The 15492-nt window shown below is 33.9% G+C and overlaps 1 long non-coding RNA gene across 6 annotated transcripts in view; it reads right to left on the minus strand.

Annotated features, from left to right (window-relative positions):
* LOC135293860 (uncharacterized) overlaps positions 1-15492 on the minus strand; it is a 248147-nt gene that overhangs the window by 214974 nt on the left and 17681 nt on the right. For 4 of the 6 annotated variants that reach the window (XR_010355956.1, XR_010355953.1, XR_010355951.1 and 1 more), the window contains one exon: positions 800-1920. This is a non-coding gene — a long non-coding RNA (uncharacterized LOC135293860). Of the gene's footprint in view, positions 1-799; positions 1921-15492 lie in introns of those variants that run through there. The other 2 variants (XR_010355952.1, XR_010355957.1) reach the window with 2 other exon arrangements.

Consider the following 15492-nt stretch of genomic DNA (forward strand, 5'->3'; position numbering starts at 1 on the left):
TCCAAGCCATTAGTTGCAACTTTACAGGACCAGAGAAGTTTAACTTTTTTACTTTAATAAAATTTGGATTTCTATGGAAGAAAAGAAAAACATGAAGAAAAAAAATCAACTTAAAGCATGATGTAGAAACAGTTACTATAAAAAAAATGTGCTCTCAATTGTTCAGCAAATGTAGTAAATATTTTTGAATCATTTCCATGATCAATCTCCAGAACAATACAGCTCATTATCTTGGACTACAAGAAATTCATGTCATGGATCGTTCAACTGATCTGAATGAGACAATTTATCTAAAAAAAAAGTCGATTGATTGAAAGTATATTTCATTTTAATAGTAAAATCTCTTTGTTTTGCGCCTGAAGGTAGATCACATATGCTACAATGTTTGCTCTATTTTCTTTGCAGGCAGAAGTTGTAACATTGCCAGACCTCATTACAAGACCTATTTTTTTCTCAATGTCTCCTTGCTCAAATCCATATAATAAATGAGGGTTCCCTCTTGAATAAAATTAAATTTCTAGTTTATAGTTATGTGCAGAAAAGCTTAAGAATATGTTTCACTGCATCTAAAAACTAAAATATTAAAATAAAAGGTTTCCCAGAGCTACTGTTATCTTTAAGCTGATCCTGCATTCTGGGTTGTTTAACCTTATTTTTCAATATGCCAATGGAGTATTACTTGGATGAAAAAAGGTTCTATATAGATGATAGATTTACTGGTTGCTGTGAGGACATATTTAACATTTTTAATTTTTATATACACACATAGAGACATACAAACATGTAAGAAGGCATATGGTTTGCATGTACATAAATGTATTTATTTTTTGAGTGTAATAAATTACAGACTACATCTTAAACAAAGATGTGTATTTTAAACAAAGAAATTAATGTAAATTCACACATATTCATTTAACTTATGAAGACTTATTCAGAATAACAGAATCTGACAGAGAGGATGTATTTCAAACTGTTATATAAATACAGTAGAGATGGCCATTGAGAGCCTGGTTGAAATAATATAATACAACGAAAACTGGCTTTAGTCTCCACTTTTTGACTCCACATAATATGATGGACAAGAAGACAGGTTGAAATTTGCTGGAATTTATTTACTACCAGAAGCATAGCATGCAAGAATTGTTTGGGTGCTTCACAGGCATAGAAGTTCAGCAACATGCCAAATGCTGTTAAAGGAAAAAAATAATCCCACACAGAGCGTACTGACCACTTGCAGATGAGATCTTGGATGATAAAACATAAGTCTCTTCTTCCAGGTAATAGGGAAGTGGTGGAGGCACCAGTCCTGGAGGAATTAAAAAGACATGTAGATATGATGCTTAGAGACATGCTTTGGTGGTGTACTTGGCAGAGCTGGGATAAAGGTTGGAGTCCAAGCTAAATTATATGATTCTATAGTTCAGCGGCTTTATTACTGTAGATAGTCAGGAAGAATTTCAGTCCTACTGCCATTAAGTTATATGTTACTGGATGAATAGCATTTCACATTTCTGGTTTTTTTTTCATCTTATCTCATCTGCTATGAGTCAAGAGGAAGGCTCCATAACTAGTAAAATTAATCAAAATATGTTTCAGAATCCTAGGTCCTTCATTATTTTCATCACACCTCTGCAGAGATCCTAATGGATTCCATGCACAACAAAACCACAGGGTTTGATCTGTAAGAACTGCAGGAGTGTCCATTTCAGTCATGCCTGGGTTGCCAGATCACTGCACAGAGAGCCTTTAAGGCCACCACTTGACACTGCCCAGTGGCCTCCCTGAAGTGAGCATCCAGGGGTGAGACTGAAAGATCATCCACTGCTTTGTAGTAGCAATTCTCATACACTTCAGCTGTTTTACTGCAGGCAAACTTGGATTGCTTGCCTTTATCTGTGCTACAGGACATGCACATATTATCTGTGTGGAAAAAACAAAGAGGAGACAAAGTAAGAAGCTACTCTGTAGCTGGCAGATGATCACAAGGAAAAATCTGTTGAATGATTTCCCATCATCAAAAATTTGTCTAAACCATATAAAATACCCTGGGTCCTAAGATCTCCTGTTACAGAAACTTGGGCTGACCATACCAGTGCCCCACCTAGTGAGATATTGTGAGAGAGACCAGCCAGGTGCTTCAGGCAATGAGTTAGAGAACACTGTAAAACCTAATTTCTTACATAGCATGAATGTCTCAGACTTAAATCTGTTAACTGACATTGTTTTGCAAGGAGACAATTAACATCAAAAGCTTTGCACAAGGTAGTGATCAATTCTCTGGTAAATGGATGAAAAAAGATATAATTTTTAATACTTCTGGTTTGCTTTGTTTTCAAGACAGCTTGCTAAGAAACGGTTTTGGTACAATCTTTTAGAAACAGTTAGTTGAGTATTTAAATAATGACAATGAAAACTTTATCTCATGCTGTTTGCAAAAGAAGTGGAAAAGCTCTTGCTTCCACTTTTAAAAGAAGTTATTTTTCCATTGTACATGTATTGGTTTTCAGTAATACAAAGTGAAAAAAAGAGACATTTTATTTTTTCTTTCTTTTAGTCCTTTCCTTTTTTTCTATAGCAACTTTTTATCTCTAAGTCTTTCTCTTAGTCCTTTCCTCTCTTTCTTTAACAACCTTTTATCTCTAAGTTACCTTACAGATTTGATGGATAGTGAAAACAGTAATATCCAGTATTCCAAAAGAGAGACATTTGCATAACTGATTTATGGAAACATGCTGAAGCAATTGGCATCGTAAAATATTATGAGCGCTAAAAGTGCTTTTTTCATTAATCACTCTAAATAGTTCTGACATTTTTTAAGGGCCAATTTTATGTGGAAATTATCTAAACCCTTTGGGTAAAACAATTTGTTATTTAAAACCTTTGAACATGGATTGGTGATACTACTTCAATTTGTTTCAAGAGAAAATTATATAGCCTTTTGGGGGAGAACTGTAACCATAGCTAAAGGACATATTTATTGAATTTAGACATACTCAGTTGTATTTGTTATCAGTAACAAATATTACAGCTGTGCTTTTTCTTGTAAAAAATATGATTTTTACGGTAATAATGAGAAACGGATCAACATTTATTTTCAATAATTATTTTAACAGCTTATTATCGCATCATAGATTTTAACAAAACTGAGATGTTACATGATGTTGCATAAAAGGGAAATAGAGATGTTTTATTCACCTTCTTATCAGAGAGCATTACTTAGAAAATCAATTATATCTTCAATTTTTTTTCAAGTACCTTAAATTTCCTCACAGAACCCCCCCCCCACAAAACCTAAACAAAAAACCCCTACCCCTTTACTTTTAAATGCAATTAATTAATTATAAAAACAAGTACTTCATATTAACTAATTCCTACTGGATTTAGCATATGTGTTCCTCATTCAGTAGAATTTTCCAGTTCTTTCATAAAAGTAAGCGTAAATGCCTGCAACATCTGTAAAATGTCCTGGTCTTGCCTACTGGATTTCAAAACTCCTTCAATCATTTCCACTCAGATGGGTTTGTGGATTTTCCACGGAAAAAAGCCTACAATGTGCATTCACTGAGATATTTTCCTCAGAGGCTGGTAAGCAGGAAAGGTCTGATCTAGTCTGATCATCCAGAAGTACCAGCATAGCTGACCTCATAAGTGCAACAAGTACAATGTTTGAAATAATTTGAGAGTATAAAGGTAGTTTTGCTCCATCATGCTTCCTAGCTTGCCAGTCCATAAGTCACAGGCTCGTGAGCTTTGTCTGTGTACTGCTGTCTCTCACTTCTGAGTGTTTTTTCTTCTCCAGGCTGAGGATAAAGAATGTATTAGTGAAAGCAAGGGAGAAAAACTGACTATATAAATTGAGGAAGACTTTAGAGGGTTGTAGGAATACACAGCTTTGTAAACCATTAGCTGGCCCTAGTTGGCAGTGAGGCTGACAATTGTCATCAGGGTTGGACAGAGATGATTTTTGTGGTTTTTATTCAGTTATACATTTTTACTCCTTAGGCTATATAAGGTTACCTTTTTAAGTTTGACATAAGAGAAGCATAACCTGATGACTGTTTATTACATTTAATTTAGTGCTTTGCTCTGTTTATATATATTTTGCTTCATGCAGGTATCTGGAAAGCTGATCATGCTATCCCAACAATAGGTATATGAATATAAAGAAGTTCAGAAAGATATGAGCACTTGTAGTTGTGCCTAGATGAAAGTGTCCAGTACTAATAAGATGCGTTACTCTTATGCTGGATCCATACTACTGGGACAGCCATGAAATAAGAAGAGAAATATGGCAAGGGTTTTGTTTATAAAGTATAATAAAAAATAAAAAGTATGAAAGATAAAAAAAATCATAATAAAAAGATATATTTCTAGAAGGGCTCATATTTTATGTAGGTTTTATGCAAAACTGAAATTTCTTTTTGGTGAATTAAATTGTTTCAGAAACCTGCCTGGAAAATAATCCTATTTACAACTAAAAATTAAATTTAACTTCAACATTTTATTTTTCAAGAAAGGTCTTTAAACAAAATGCTGTTTTTCACACTCAGCCATTCTGTTTTTGTAATTATGCAAAGGTGCACCCCTTCTAACTTTTACCTCAGAGTGGAAAGTATATTCTACTTTTAAAATTCCTCAGATAACATCTTATGAAATATAGTTGCTGAAAGGCACTTGGTCATAGAATTGCATTAAAACATTCCAATGCAACTGCTTTGGAAATGGCATCAAGGTCACCCTCAGTGGGGTTCAGGACTTTAACATTTCAATAGTGTAGTTTACTTCTAAACCATAAGACCTTTGTAGAAAAAAAAAACTACCTAATTTTAGGTTGTGAATTAGCTGACTTATTTTAGCTGCCTTTAGAAAGGCATAGTGCCTTAAAGAGTGACATCAGCATCAGTAAAGTTTCTCTAGATAGCTCAGATGTATACTGCAAAGTTTCGCAGTTGGAAAATAAGCATCCTTTCTTGCCAAGGGCCTCTTCCATAGCAGATACTGCACAGGTAAGTGTATTTTCTATGCAATAAACAAGAAATTAAAAGTGAAATGGGATCATTGCCCAGACCTAACTATCTCAAGCAATCTTTGGAACAAGCATAGTATTGCTTTAGTGATTTCAAGGTTATGATCTCTATTCACCTCAAAAATGGAAAGGTTATATTACAGCTCTGAGTCACAAAGCAATATTTCCTACACTTGGTTTCAAATACTTTGCCTTCTCTCAGAGTATCTATCACAGAGTGTTACAATCACAGGTGATTTTCCCTCCCAAGGAAGAGGAGTTAAATGGAATAACATTTTCCAAGTTATATCCTGGCATGAAGTAATGGCATGACTAAAATATGTATCTTAAATTGTCTTTATAGATCCAGTTATATGCATGCAGCCTATTAAAGAAACCTTGTGAAACTAAATACTCTGTTTTGACCTTGTTGAAGCATTTTCTGTATGCTTACATAAAATCACGTATCATCAGATTTGAGACATTTCCCTTCCATGTTTCCAGTTCTGTGAGGCAGGATTTGTAAGGAAAAACCTGAAGAATTAAAAAGTTTGCATTTTTTCCTTTTGAATTTATATGACCTTAATATTCTGTTATTTTGCAGACCACAATTTTTTCACAGTGGATATTATTAGGTTTAAAACAAAGGGAGAAGGAACAACAGGGAGAGACAAGGAGATGGAGAAATGTATTATTTATAGATCTTCTTTAAAAATATCTGGCTACTGCACAATAGCTGGCAAATAAAAAGTCATACACCTTTTTGCCAAAATGCATATGACATATGGTTGCCAAAGACAAACCATCTGCAGCAGATGTCCTTTGGGTAGGTAATGTCTTGTTTCCTGAATGACCAATTTTACTGTTTCCAGAATATAGAGGTGTACAAAAAACAAACTATACATTTAAATAAAACATAACAGCTTTCCACTTTTAAGAGCTGAAATTATAGACATAAAAGCACATTAAGAAAAAAATCCTAAATACAGATTTAAAATCTCATAATCTGATAAGTGTACACCTGTACACTTATTGCCAGTACTCATCCACTTAAGTTCTCTACTGGAAAACATTCTCTGTGCCTTTATAGAGATTATACAGCAGCTAAATATTGTGCCCGATTTTCATAGAATCATAAAATCTTGGGCTGGAGAGGCTCTTTAAAGATCACTTATTTCAACTCCCTTGCCATGGACAAGGGCACCTTCCACAATCAAACCACACCCAATCTGTCTTTGGTTACTTTCAGTGATGGGGCATCCACAACTTCTCTGGGCAGCATCTTCCAGTGTTTCACTGCTGTAATTGTAAAAACATTATTTCTTGCCTCCTATCCAAGGAGATGAGACTAAACTTATCCTCTTTCAGTTTAAAACCATTGTCCCTTGTCCTCTCATTGTAGGCCTCGTTCCTATCAACCATCTCATGCTGAAAACCTCAATAAGATGTCTCCAAAGACATCAAGTAGTTTTACATTTACATGCTTCAGCAGTCAATAAGGCTCTTTAAAATAATTTCCAAATTGGTGGAAAATCCTGCAACTGGATTAGAATGTACGTATTGTAGAGCAATATATACATATAAAAAAATATATATATTTTTTAAATGAACAAATCAGAACTAATTTAGATCATATGTGACAACTTTTAATTAAAAAACCCATTTAAATAATGACTTTTGATCACTTATTTTTCAAGTATCATTGTTACGTTATCATATTCAATGTCTACTCCACATGGCCCAGGAGTGCTCCAGAGCAGTGTGTGAGCAGTCCATTTTTAAAGGCACAGACTGTGGTGCTTCTCCTATGGTCCCATTTAAATGAGTATCATGTTGAGAATAGGATTTTCTAAAAAAAAACCAAACTAGTCTTTGTAAAAGAATTGTGGTATGTGGAACTGAATTGTGTCTGATGGCTAGGAGTCATCCTCTTTGTATTTTCTTCTCTTTTATTTGTTTCTTCTTCAGGATAAATTCCTGTTCTATAGCAACTAAATGAAGAAGAAAAGTGAAAAAAAACATATCAATTCTGCATAAATATTAGAGATTTTTTTTCATTTTTTTTTCACTAGAACTCACTTTCTAGTAAATATCACAACATAATGGCACATATTCTGTAGTGGTTAGTAAAACAAATTAACAAAATATATAACTCACCCAACTTTATAGATCAAATAACCCTGAGAATGGGCACATTTTTTATTATGAATGCAAAATTTATGCTTAATTGGCATAATATATTGGTTGCCACATATGTCACAGATTAACTGTTGTTTACAAATGGAAAAAGAGCCTCTCAACAGCCATAACAATTTTTAAAAAGTAAAAGCTATAAAGAAAAAAAAACCTATCCACTCATTTCCAGATTCTACTCCTTTTTAGTACACTGATTAAATTATTCTTATTAAGTCTGATGAAAGAATTTTAAACAAGGGAAAAAAGAAACTACACCCATTTTTAAATGACTGCCCAAAAGTATCTGAAAAATATCTCTATATGACTCCTCATAAAGTTTCTTGAAACATCCCTGACTTTTCACAAAGACACTAACAAAAATTTCACTAATTTCTTCCTAAAGAAAATATATTCTACTGCAGGCAAAAAAAAAAAACCAACCCAAACAAACATAGCCCATATTTATTGTCCTTGTTACATAGTCTTCAAAATACAGAAAAAAAAACAAATTATGGATTCTCATAGATTTTGAAACTTTATGGTAGAAATAGAAACACTGATAAGAGTAAGGTAGTAGAAATGTATATGTAAAGTGATATGTCAAAACAATGAGTTTTCAGCGGTAATTAATTTCACTTTGATGACCTATTTTGTTTCTGCATGTTATTCCTTTGATTATATTCAGGAAAATATTAAAATGTTAATATTGGTAGGAAAAAAGGGAATGCTTACAATACCAAGAAAGTATGTTTTCAACAATTATAATTTATATAAGATCAGGAGAATGAAAAAACTGAAACGTCAACAGCATCTGGGGTAGAAGAAATGAGAGGCAATCAAATCTGAAGAAATAGCATGAAAATATCACATGAGCATGCAATGTACCCCATCAGAAAGTCAGTGATTTCTTGTGTCGCCTTAGGAAAGGCATTTTCAGCAGGTCAAGGGAGGTGATCCTCCCCTCTGCTCAGCCATGCTGGCAACACATTTGGATTTCTTGGTCTATGCCCAGGCTTTCCAATACAGGAGAGATCTGGACATGCTGGAGGCAGTTCCGTGAAGGGCCATGGATAGAATAGGGGGACTGGATTATCTGACAGCTGAGGAGAGCCTGAAAGAGCTGGGGCTGGTCAGTCTGGAGAAGGCTCAGCGAGAAACAGCTGCAATGCAACAGGAAGGAAGGAAGTGGCAGAAGGAAGGAAGTGGCGGAAGGAAGTGGCGGAAGGAAGTGGCGGAAGTGGCGGAAGCGGCGGAAGGAAGGAAGGAAGGAAGGAAGGAAGGAAGGAAGGAAGGAAGGAAGGAAGGAAGGAAGGAAGGAAGGAAGGAAGGAAGGAAGGAAGGAAGGAAGGAAGGAAGGAAGGAAGGAAGGAAGGAAGGAAGGAAGGAAGGAAGGAAGGAAGGAAGGAAGGAAGGAAGGAAGGAAGGAAGGAAGGAAGGAAGGAAGGAAGGAAGGAAGGAAGGAAGGAAGGAAGGAAGGAAGGAAGGAAGGAAGGAAGGAAGGAAGGAAGGAAGGAAGGAAGGAAGGAAGGAAGGAAATATGTACCAAAGGTTCCTGAATACTTTACAAGGAACCTGATTTCTGAAGTCCTTAGAAAGGAACAAATCACAGCAAAAAAATGCTGAAAAGTAGATACTCAGGATAGACATCATAAAAACATTTAGAATAAAAGTCACATTAGTATTTTTTCTTCCAAAAATGATAAAGAATTTTCTTGTCATGAATTTTTAAAAAGTACCTTGTTCCATTACCCGGAGCAGTTCAAAGCAGAATTGCTCACAGAACAGTAACTACAAGAAAATGTACTTTAATGTCTTTGACAAAACACAGATGGTTTCCATGTACATTTAAGCTTTTTAGAGATAAAATGATTCTCTACCTTCAAAAATTCATTTGCATTGGTGACATTTCAAGCATCATTGAGTTTAACTAAAATGCACTTTAAAACAAATTATTTGAATGCTTAAATTACACCAGAGAATCATATATGTTTGGTAAATAAGATTAAATTAATTTGAAAGGATAAAATTTGAAAAAAAAGTATTCTTTAGTCCTAGTATTTTGTTCGGCACCAGCAGCAGACGTCATTGTCATCAGAAAGGCAGGAAATCACTTTGCATGGCCCAGATGCAGACGTCTTAAGAATTAAAGAAATTTGAAAACAGTATTGATTCCTTGGAGTCATGGTGGTAAAGAGTTTTAAATAATCATATTCTTCTCCAACTGACATGTAAATACAGAAAATTCATAAAATCAGAACCTAAAATATTTTTAATAGGATCTGCCATGCAGATCTAAGATTCAGAAACAGCCATAAGTTTCTTTTTTTTTTTTTGAAAGGTAGAACCATTCCATTCATTTGTAAATTATCTGCATAAATTTTTCATTAGAAAATTTTTGTATATTTCACAGTCTAAAATTTGAATAATAAATAATCTGTAGTTAAATATTTGAATTGTTTGTTGTATTTTTACCTCATTGCATGTATGTGGTGGTAATTTAGAATACCTATATCGTGGAAAATAATCCAAACATACGAGTATGATATCTGACATAATTTTTGTGTTGCTTTTGATATTGCCCATGCCACTGTCTGTTTTTTACAGAACTTATCAGAATTGTTTCTTTTCTGATTTGTCTGATTACCCCTCCCTTCAAATAATTTAGTGATTTGGGTTTTTTATGACTTATAAAACTCCTTTATTTATTCCAGTATGTATTTTTCCTCTGCATAGCACAGAAACCAGGATTCCCTGTATGTTCCTATGTACATCATTTAAGCTTTTTCTTCTAACTCTCTTAATTTGAGAATCAATAGCAGATATACATATGATCTTTTTCCTTCTGTTATTTCTAACCATGACAGAGTAAAAATTTTGCTGCTACTCTTCGAATCTTCAGATTGGTTATTCGAGAACTACTGCTGTTAGTCCACCGGTATTTCTATATTTTAAAAAGTATCTGGAGTGGTCACAATCAAATCCCAAACCTTTTCAGCTAATATCATATACACTAGTTCATACTTATTGTTATTTAGCATATGGATCCTGAATTTCTCTCTTTATGTTTTATTTTTTGAATCTTCACTCTTAACCTCTGCAGCAGAGGTTAACCTCTGTTCACCAGCAGACCTGGTCTTGCACAAACATAATGGACTAAATTTTTGCAGTCAGAGTAGTTTTATTGCAGTCAATAAATATATGAATGTCTGTACAGTAACACGTCTGAACTGTTGTGGGAAGGATCAAGGTAGAATTACACGGTTGGCATAATCAAAGGCTCTGTGATAAAAATAAGTGCATTGCAGCCTGCTCCAACACGTGTTTTTTATTTTCTAATGAGTCCCTCATTTGGATGGCAAATGTATGCTTATATAATGGAAACTCTTACTCCTCTTAGCTAAGCCTCTGAAGTAATTTCAAGGCATATGTATTTGAACTGTTCTATTTCCTTTTCTTTGAACGCTTTTCAGATCATTGGACTTTATAAACTATATTTATAATCAACAAGACTGATTTAGAACAGAAATACACTTTTCATTAATCTTAAAATTTCATTATGTATCTTCAGTGAAATCTCTCTTTATACATAAGGATTTTATGGAAACCCTCTTCGAGCAGCAAAATCACATAGGAGCATAGCCTCAACACTAGAGTTAGCAGCTTCAACTCTTTGTATTGTCTAACCCAACAGCTTTAAATAATTGATGTAAAATTTACTAAATATATATTTCTATTCCATGGATTTGAGCTATTCTTATAGTGAAATTATATTTGTCTCTCACCTGGCACAGTGAGCACAAAAAAAAAGTTCTTCTTTTAAAAATACAGCATAATTAAAGAATCTGCTTTCCCTTTCTAAATCCACATCTTTTATTTTTTCCTGAAACCGATACTTGATATTTCCTTATCAACAATAGACTTGGGCTTGATACTTACTCACCCAGTACAGGAGGAGACATGGGCTGATTTTGGACTTTCCAAAAGTTTACTGTCACAGGATCCCAAAGGCAACTGTATGAACTGCTTTGGTGACAAATCCAACTATTAAGTCTGTCCAAGCTGGTTTCTGTGGAAAGGTCTGCTAATCTTCCCTCATGTTCCAAATGGATGCCAACATTTGTTCATATTGAGATACATACAGGACCATGATATGAACAGTTTTCCTTCAATAAAGGTAGCTTTTCTTGCAGATTTAATTGGTTATGTAATATAATTATATACTTCACATAGAACAAATGAAATGGATTCATACATGCATTTATGTCTACAAAATCATAGGACTAAACATACTAATAAGGTATGTGACTAGAAACAGAGCTTTCAAAGTTAAAATTTATGATCAATATAAAAAGGTAGCAACTTTGCGACTGCTAAGATCTCTAACAAAGCAAGTAGAAAGTGGAGATGCTGCAAGAGGCCTAAACATCTGTTTTTGGAGATCAGCACACTGAAGTACACACCAACTATATTCTAATTTTGTAAATTTACATCCAAATGCTTGATTTTCTGTTTAAGATCAGACAGCATGCTAGGCTATACTTTTTGGTTTGCCTTTCCATACTTAGAAAACCTTGTCCACCAAATTAATCTACACAATCATGTTAGTTACACAGTATGGGCAGAACACAAGAGAATATAATATTAACTGCCACATCGCATGCCACAAGAAGTCATGACCTTATACACACACCTGCACATACCTCATAAGAAAGAAAATCAAAAGGCCTGGTCTTTACTGTGCTTACAGCTAAGGTGAACGTCAATATTTACTTGTCTCAAATGCAGAAACACACACATTAGCACTCTTTCAGTATTAACCACAAAGTATCTTTAGTACCACTGGGTGTTGAAGTCAATAATAAACCTCTTTGAATTAGCCAGCTAAGAGTCAAGTACAAATCAATTGAGACTTGTTTTATTTTGCTGTCCCTGTCGAACAAAAACCTTACTTTCTCACACACACCCCAAAAATACTTCATGAGATAAGTGTAGTTTTTATTTTAGTTTCAAATATCATCCTTTGATGTCAGTTGCACAGGAATAAACTCATATCCTTTTTCTTTATCACTATTAGCCTTTTTTTAGCTGTCTTTAATACATCCATAAAAGAAAGTACAGTTGATTGTGTTCCTGAGTGCAATTTTCCTTCTGATGTGGTATTCAAACTAATTTTACTTCTTAAATTAAAAAGGAGGAAGATTTTAATTCTGACAATGGCATGAAAGAGGGAGAAACTGTTTCAGGCCTGGAGGGAACTCTGAACTGGAGTCAGGAAAAGAATAGGTCTTTTCATGATCTCTTTTTAAACTGTAAAACTGTTATTTTAAAATCAACAGTACTGCTTGTTTCAGAGGCGTCACTTTGGTAGCAGGCACTACCATGGGCCAAATGATAGGAAATGTTACCAGCTGGCAAGTCTACCTTAAGTTCACTTGAATAGTGACCTGGAAATTCATCCAGTTACTCATTCAAAATGTAAACCAGTGTATCCATTACTTGACTAAATTCTCACTTCATAGTTTGAGCCAAAATTTCAACTTGTTTAATGAAAGAAATCCTTGAAAGGAATAGTGTTTCCCTTTTTTTTGGTTTTAATTGAAAGTCTAAATAATGAATGAGTTCCAAAAGCATCAGGAATACACAAGAAAAGTATTGGTCTGCCCACTCTGAAACTAAAATCTGCTAGAAATAAGACTTCTGTTTTGGCTGGAGAAGGAAGTATTACATACCTTAAGTGAATTTAGTGAAAGAAATCACTAACATTCGCCATCACTGGCAGAATAAACATTAAAAAAAAAGCTATTTTTACCCCTAAAGTCTAGAAGCAGTTTACTCAAGCTTTTCTTGAGTTAGCTCAAGCACTCAAGAATTCTTGAGCAAACTCAAGTTTGCTCATGCTTTTCTCAGGTATCAATACTCTAAAAATGCTTCCAAACTTTACTAGTAGAGCTTTGGATAGGACAGAAGCAACAGTATTTTAATAAGGTAATCACAAAGGTGATGTGTGAGAAGCAAGTAAATTAGTAATAAATACCTGGGATATTAAAATCTATATTAAAAATAGTTACTTAAAAGTATCTACATCAAGTGAAAATAAATATGTACAACACATAGAGATCAGTGACTCTCAAATGCAAACTTTGTGAATGTTTTGTAATACCTCATTTATGTCTCAAGTTTTGATTATGGAGGCTCAAATGGTGCATGCTACATCACAGTTCATATGAAAAGTTTAATCATTTATTTATGTCAAAGAAAAACATTATATATTTTAAAGTCTACTTCTGAAAAAATTACTGAGTAGACAGAGGGTGTGAAAAGATCTTATGCAGTATAATCTGTGATTATCTCACTGAAGTTCTTTCATTTAGGAGAGAACTTCACTGAGATGCTTCATTTCCTTCCCTCTCACATATTCAACTACATGCATAAAAGCTGAATATATTTAAATATGAACCTTCTTATGAATTTATTAAATATTTGCTGGAAAAAGGAAGTAGACACTATTGCACAACATTTGCACAGACAAATGCTCCTATGGTCAGAGCTGAGGACTGCTATTAAAAGAATCTTTCATAAACACTATGCAAAACTGACCCAGAGACCTCTAATCTAAGTTTCTAGTTACAATACTGTTCTGATAGGTAAGTTCAAAAAATGAGTTGCTGAAACTTCAGCACAAATCAGAGCAATACAAACATAAATTTCAGTTCTGAAGTTGAAGATATTATTTCCTTTTAGTGGGCAAATTCGAAGTTAAAATGTTTATTATTATTATATTTTAACTTATATATTTTTGATAGAGGATTTATGACCAAATTAATCTCTGAAACCAGAGCTTGTTCTTTAGCACAGCAGTATATTAACCAAAGAAATTGTTATCGCCATCAAAGTTATTTTAAAAGCATTATTCTGCTGACATTTTTAGCTGGTACCCTCTAAAATGAAAAGAATAAATGAATTGAGGATTTTTCTTTTTTAAGAAAACCTTGAACTACTTCATTTGATGCATTGATTTGGAAGAGTACCTTTCCCCTATTCTCTGTTTCTTCCCTCATTATATCAGACAGCCTTATACCTTGTGTAAGAACTAAATCATTGTCCAGAAGACACAGCTTTTTCTGCATTATTCATTATTATGTATATTTTGCATGATAATTCAGAGAAAAGATCCAAAGACAATTATTTTTGTTTGCCATTGTTTGATGTAACTGAGTTTTCTTTTTCATTTCTTTTTCCTCTTCCTTCTTTTCTGATTCTAACAAGATTTTTTTTTCTTATTAAATAGACAAAGTCACTATGGTAAAATTCTTGTTCCTCGCAAAGGACTTTGGAGTAGAGTCAGTGTCCAAAATGTCAGCAGCAAAGAACAGTACAGATGAAAACTTTAGGCTCAGGGGTAACTTCATCAAAAGGGTTCTGATCACACCTGAAATATTCTTAGTGTTAGAGCAGAATTATCATTTTGAATTAGGATCCATAGACTAAGGGATAATGCAGAGAAGTAATCGATTTCAAAGAATTCAAAAGCAAAGTATTGTTTGAATGCCATAAAGTAAATAAGAAATTAAATATAATATATGCTCTCTGTCTGCCTTATAGATATACAATAGAAAAATAAAGAGTGATTTATCTTTAAGAAGCAGAAAAATATGCAGAAAAGGCAAATTCATTTTTATCTCAATGATTTTTCCTTTCTTTGCCTTCCAGAGTATCCCCCATAGGGATTCACAGGACATTGAGAAACTACCTTCCGGGGCCTGTCATATTCTGAACATAAAAAAACCCCAACATATTAACCCTGATTTCCATAGGAAATAAAATCAGACTTTCAGTATTCAACCATAAAAAGCATATGATTTGAGGAAAATAATTTTCTGTAAGTGCTCTCTAGAGAACTTCTGCAGGCTTCAGTGGCTGATCTCTCATGAAGCCTAATTCTAATTCAAATGCATAAAAATCTCAGCTCTCTGAGCACATAAGCACAGACTTGTTTTTAAAACTCTATAATCCCTAAAAAAATCTCTTTAAAAATCTTCTGTCTTGATCAAAGCACCCCAGAAACTTCTTTTCAGTTCTGGAAACACAATAGGAGTGCTAAAAAAGCCCCAAAACATGTTCCATTAACAGTAAGCAGTATATCTTATGAAGACAGTGAAAAACTCTAACAGAAACATAACTACCCTGATGAAATTTAGACAGAATCAAGCTGAACAATTTAATTGGTCCAATTCCAGCTGAAAATTTGAAACTTTACTTCTGGCATTAATTTAAACTTTGAGCCTGAGTTCTGGTAAGTAGAATCATAGGGC

This window comes from Passer domesticus, chromosome 2 (genome assembly GCF_036417665.1).
Source record: "Passer domesticus isolate bPasDom1 chromosome 2, bPasDom1.hap1, whole genome shotgun sequence".
NCBI lineage: Eukaryota > Metazoa > Chordata > Aves > Passeriformes > Passeridae > Passer > Passer domesticus.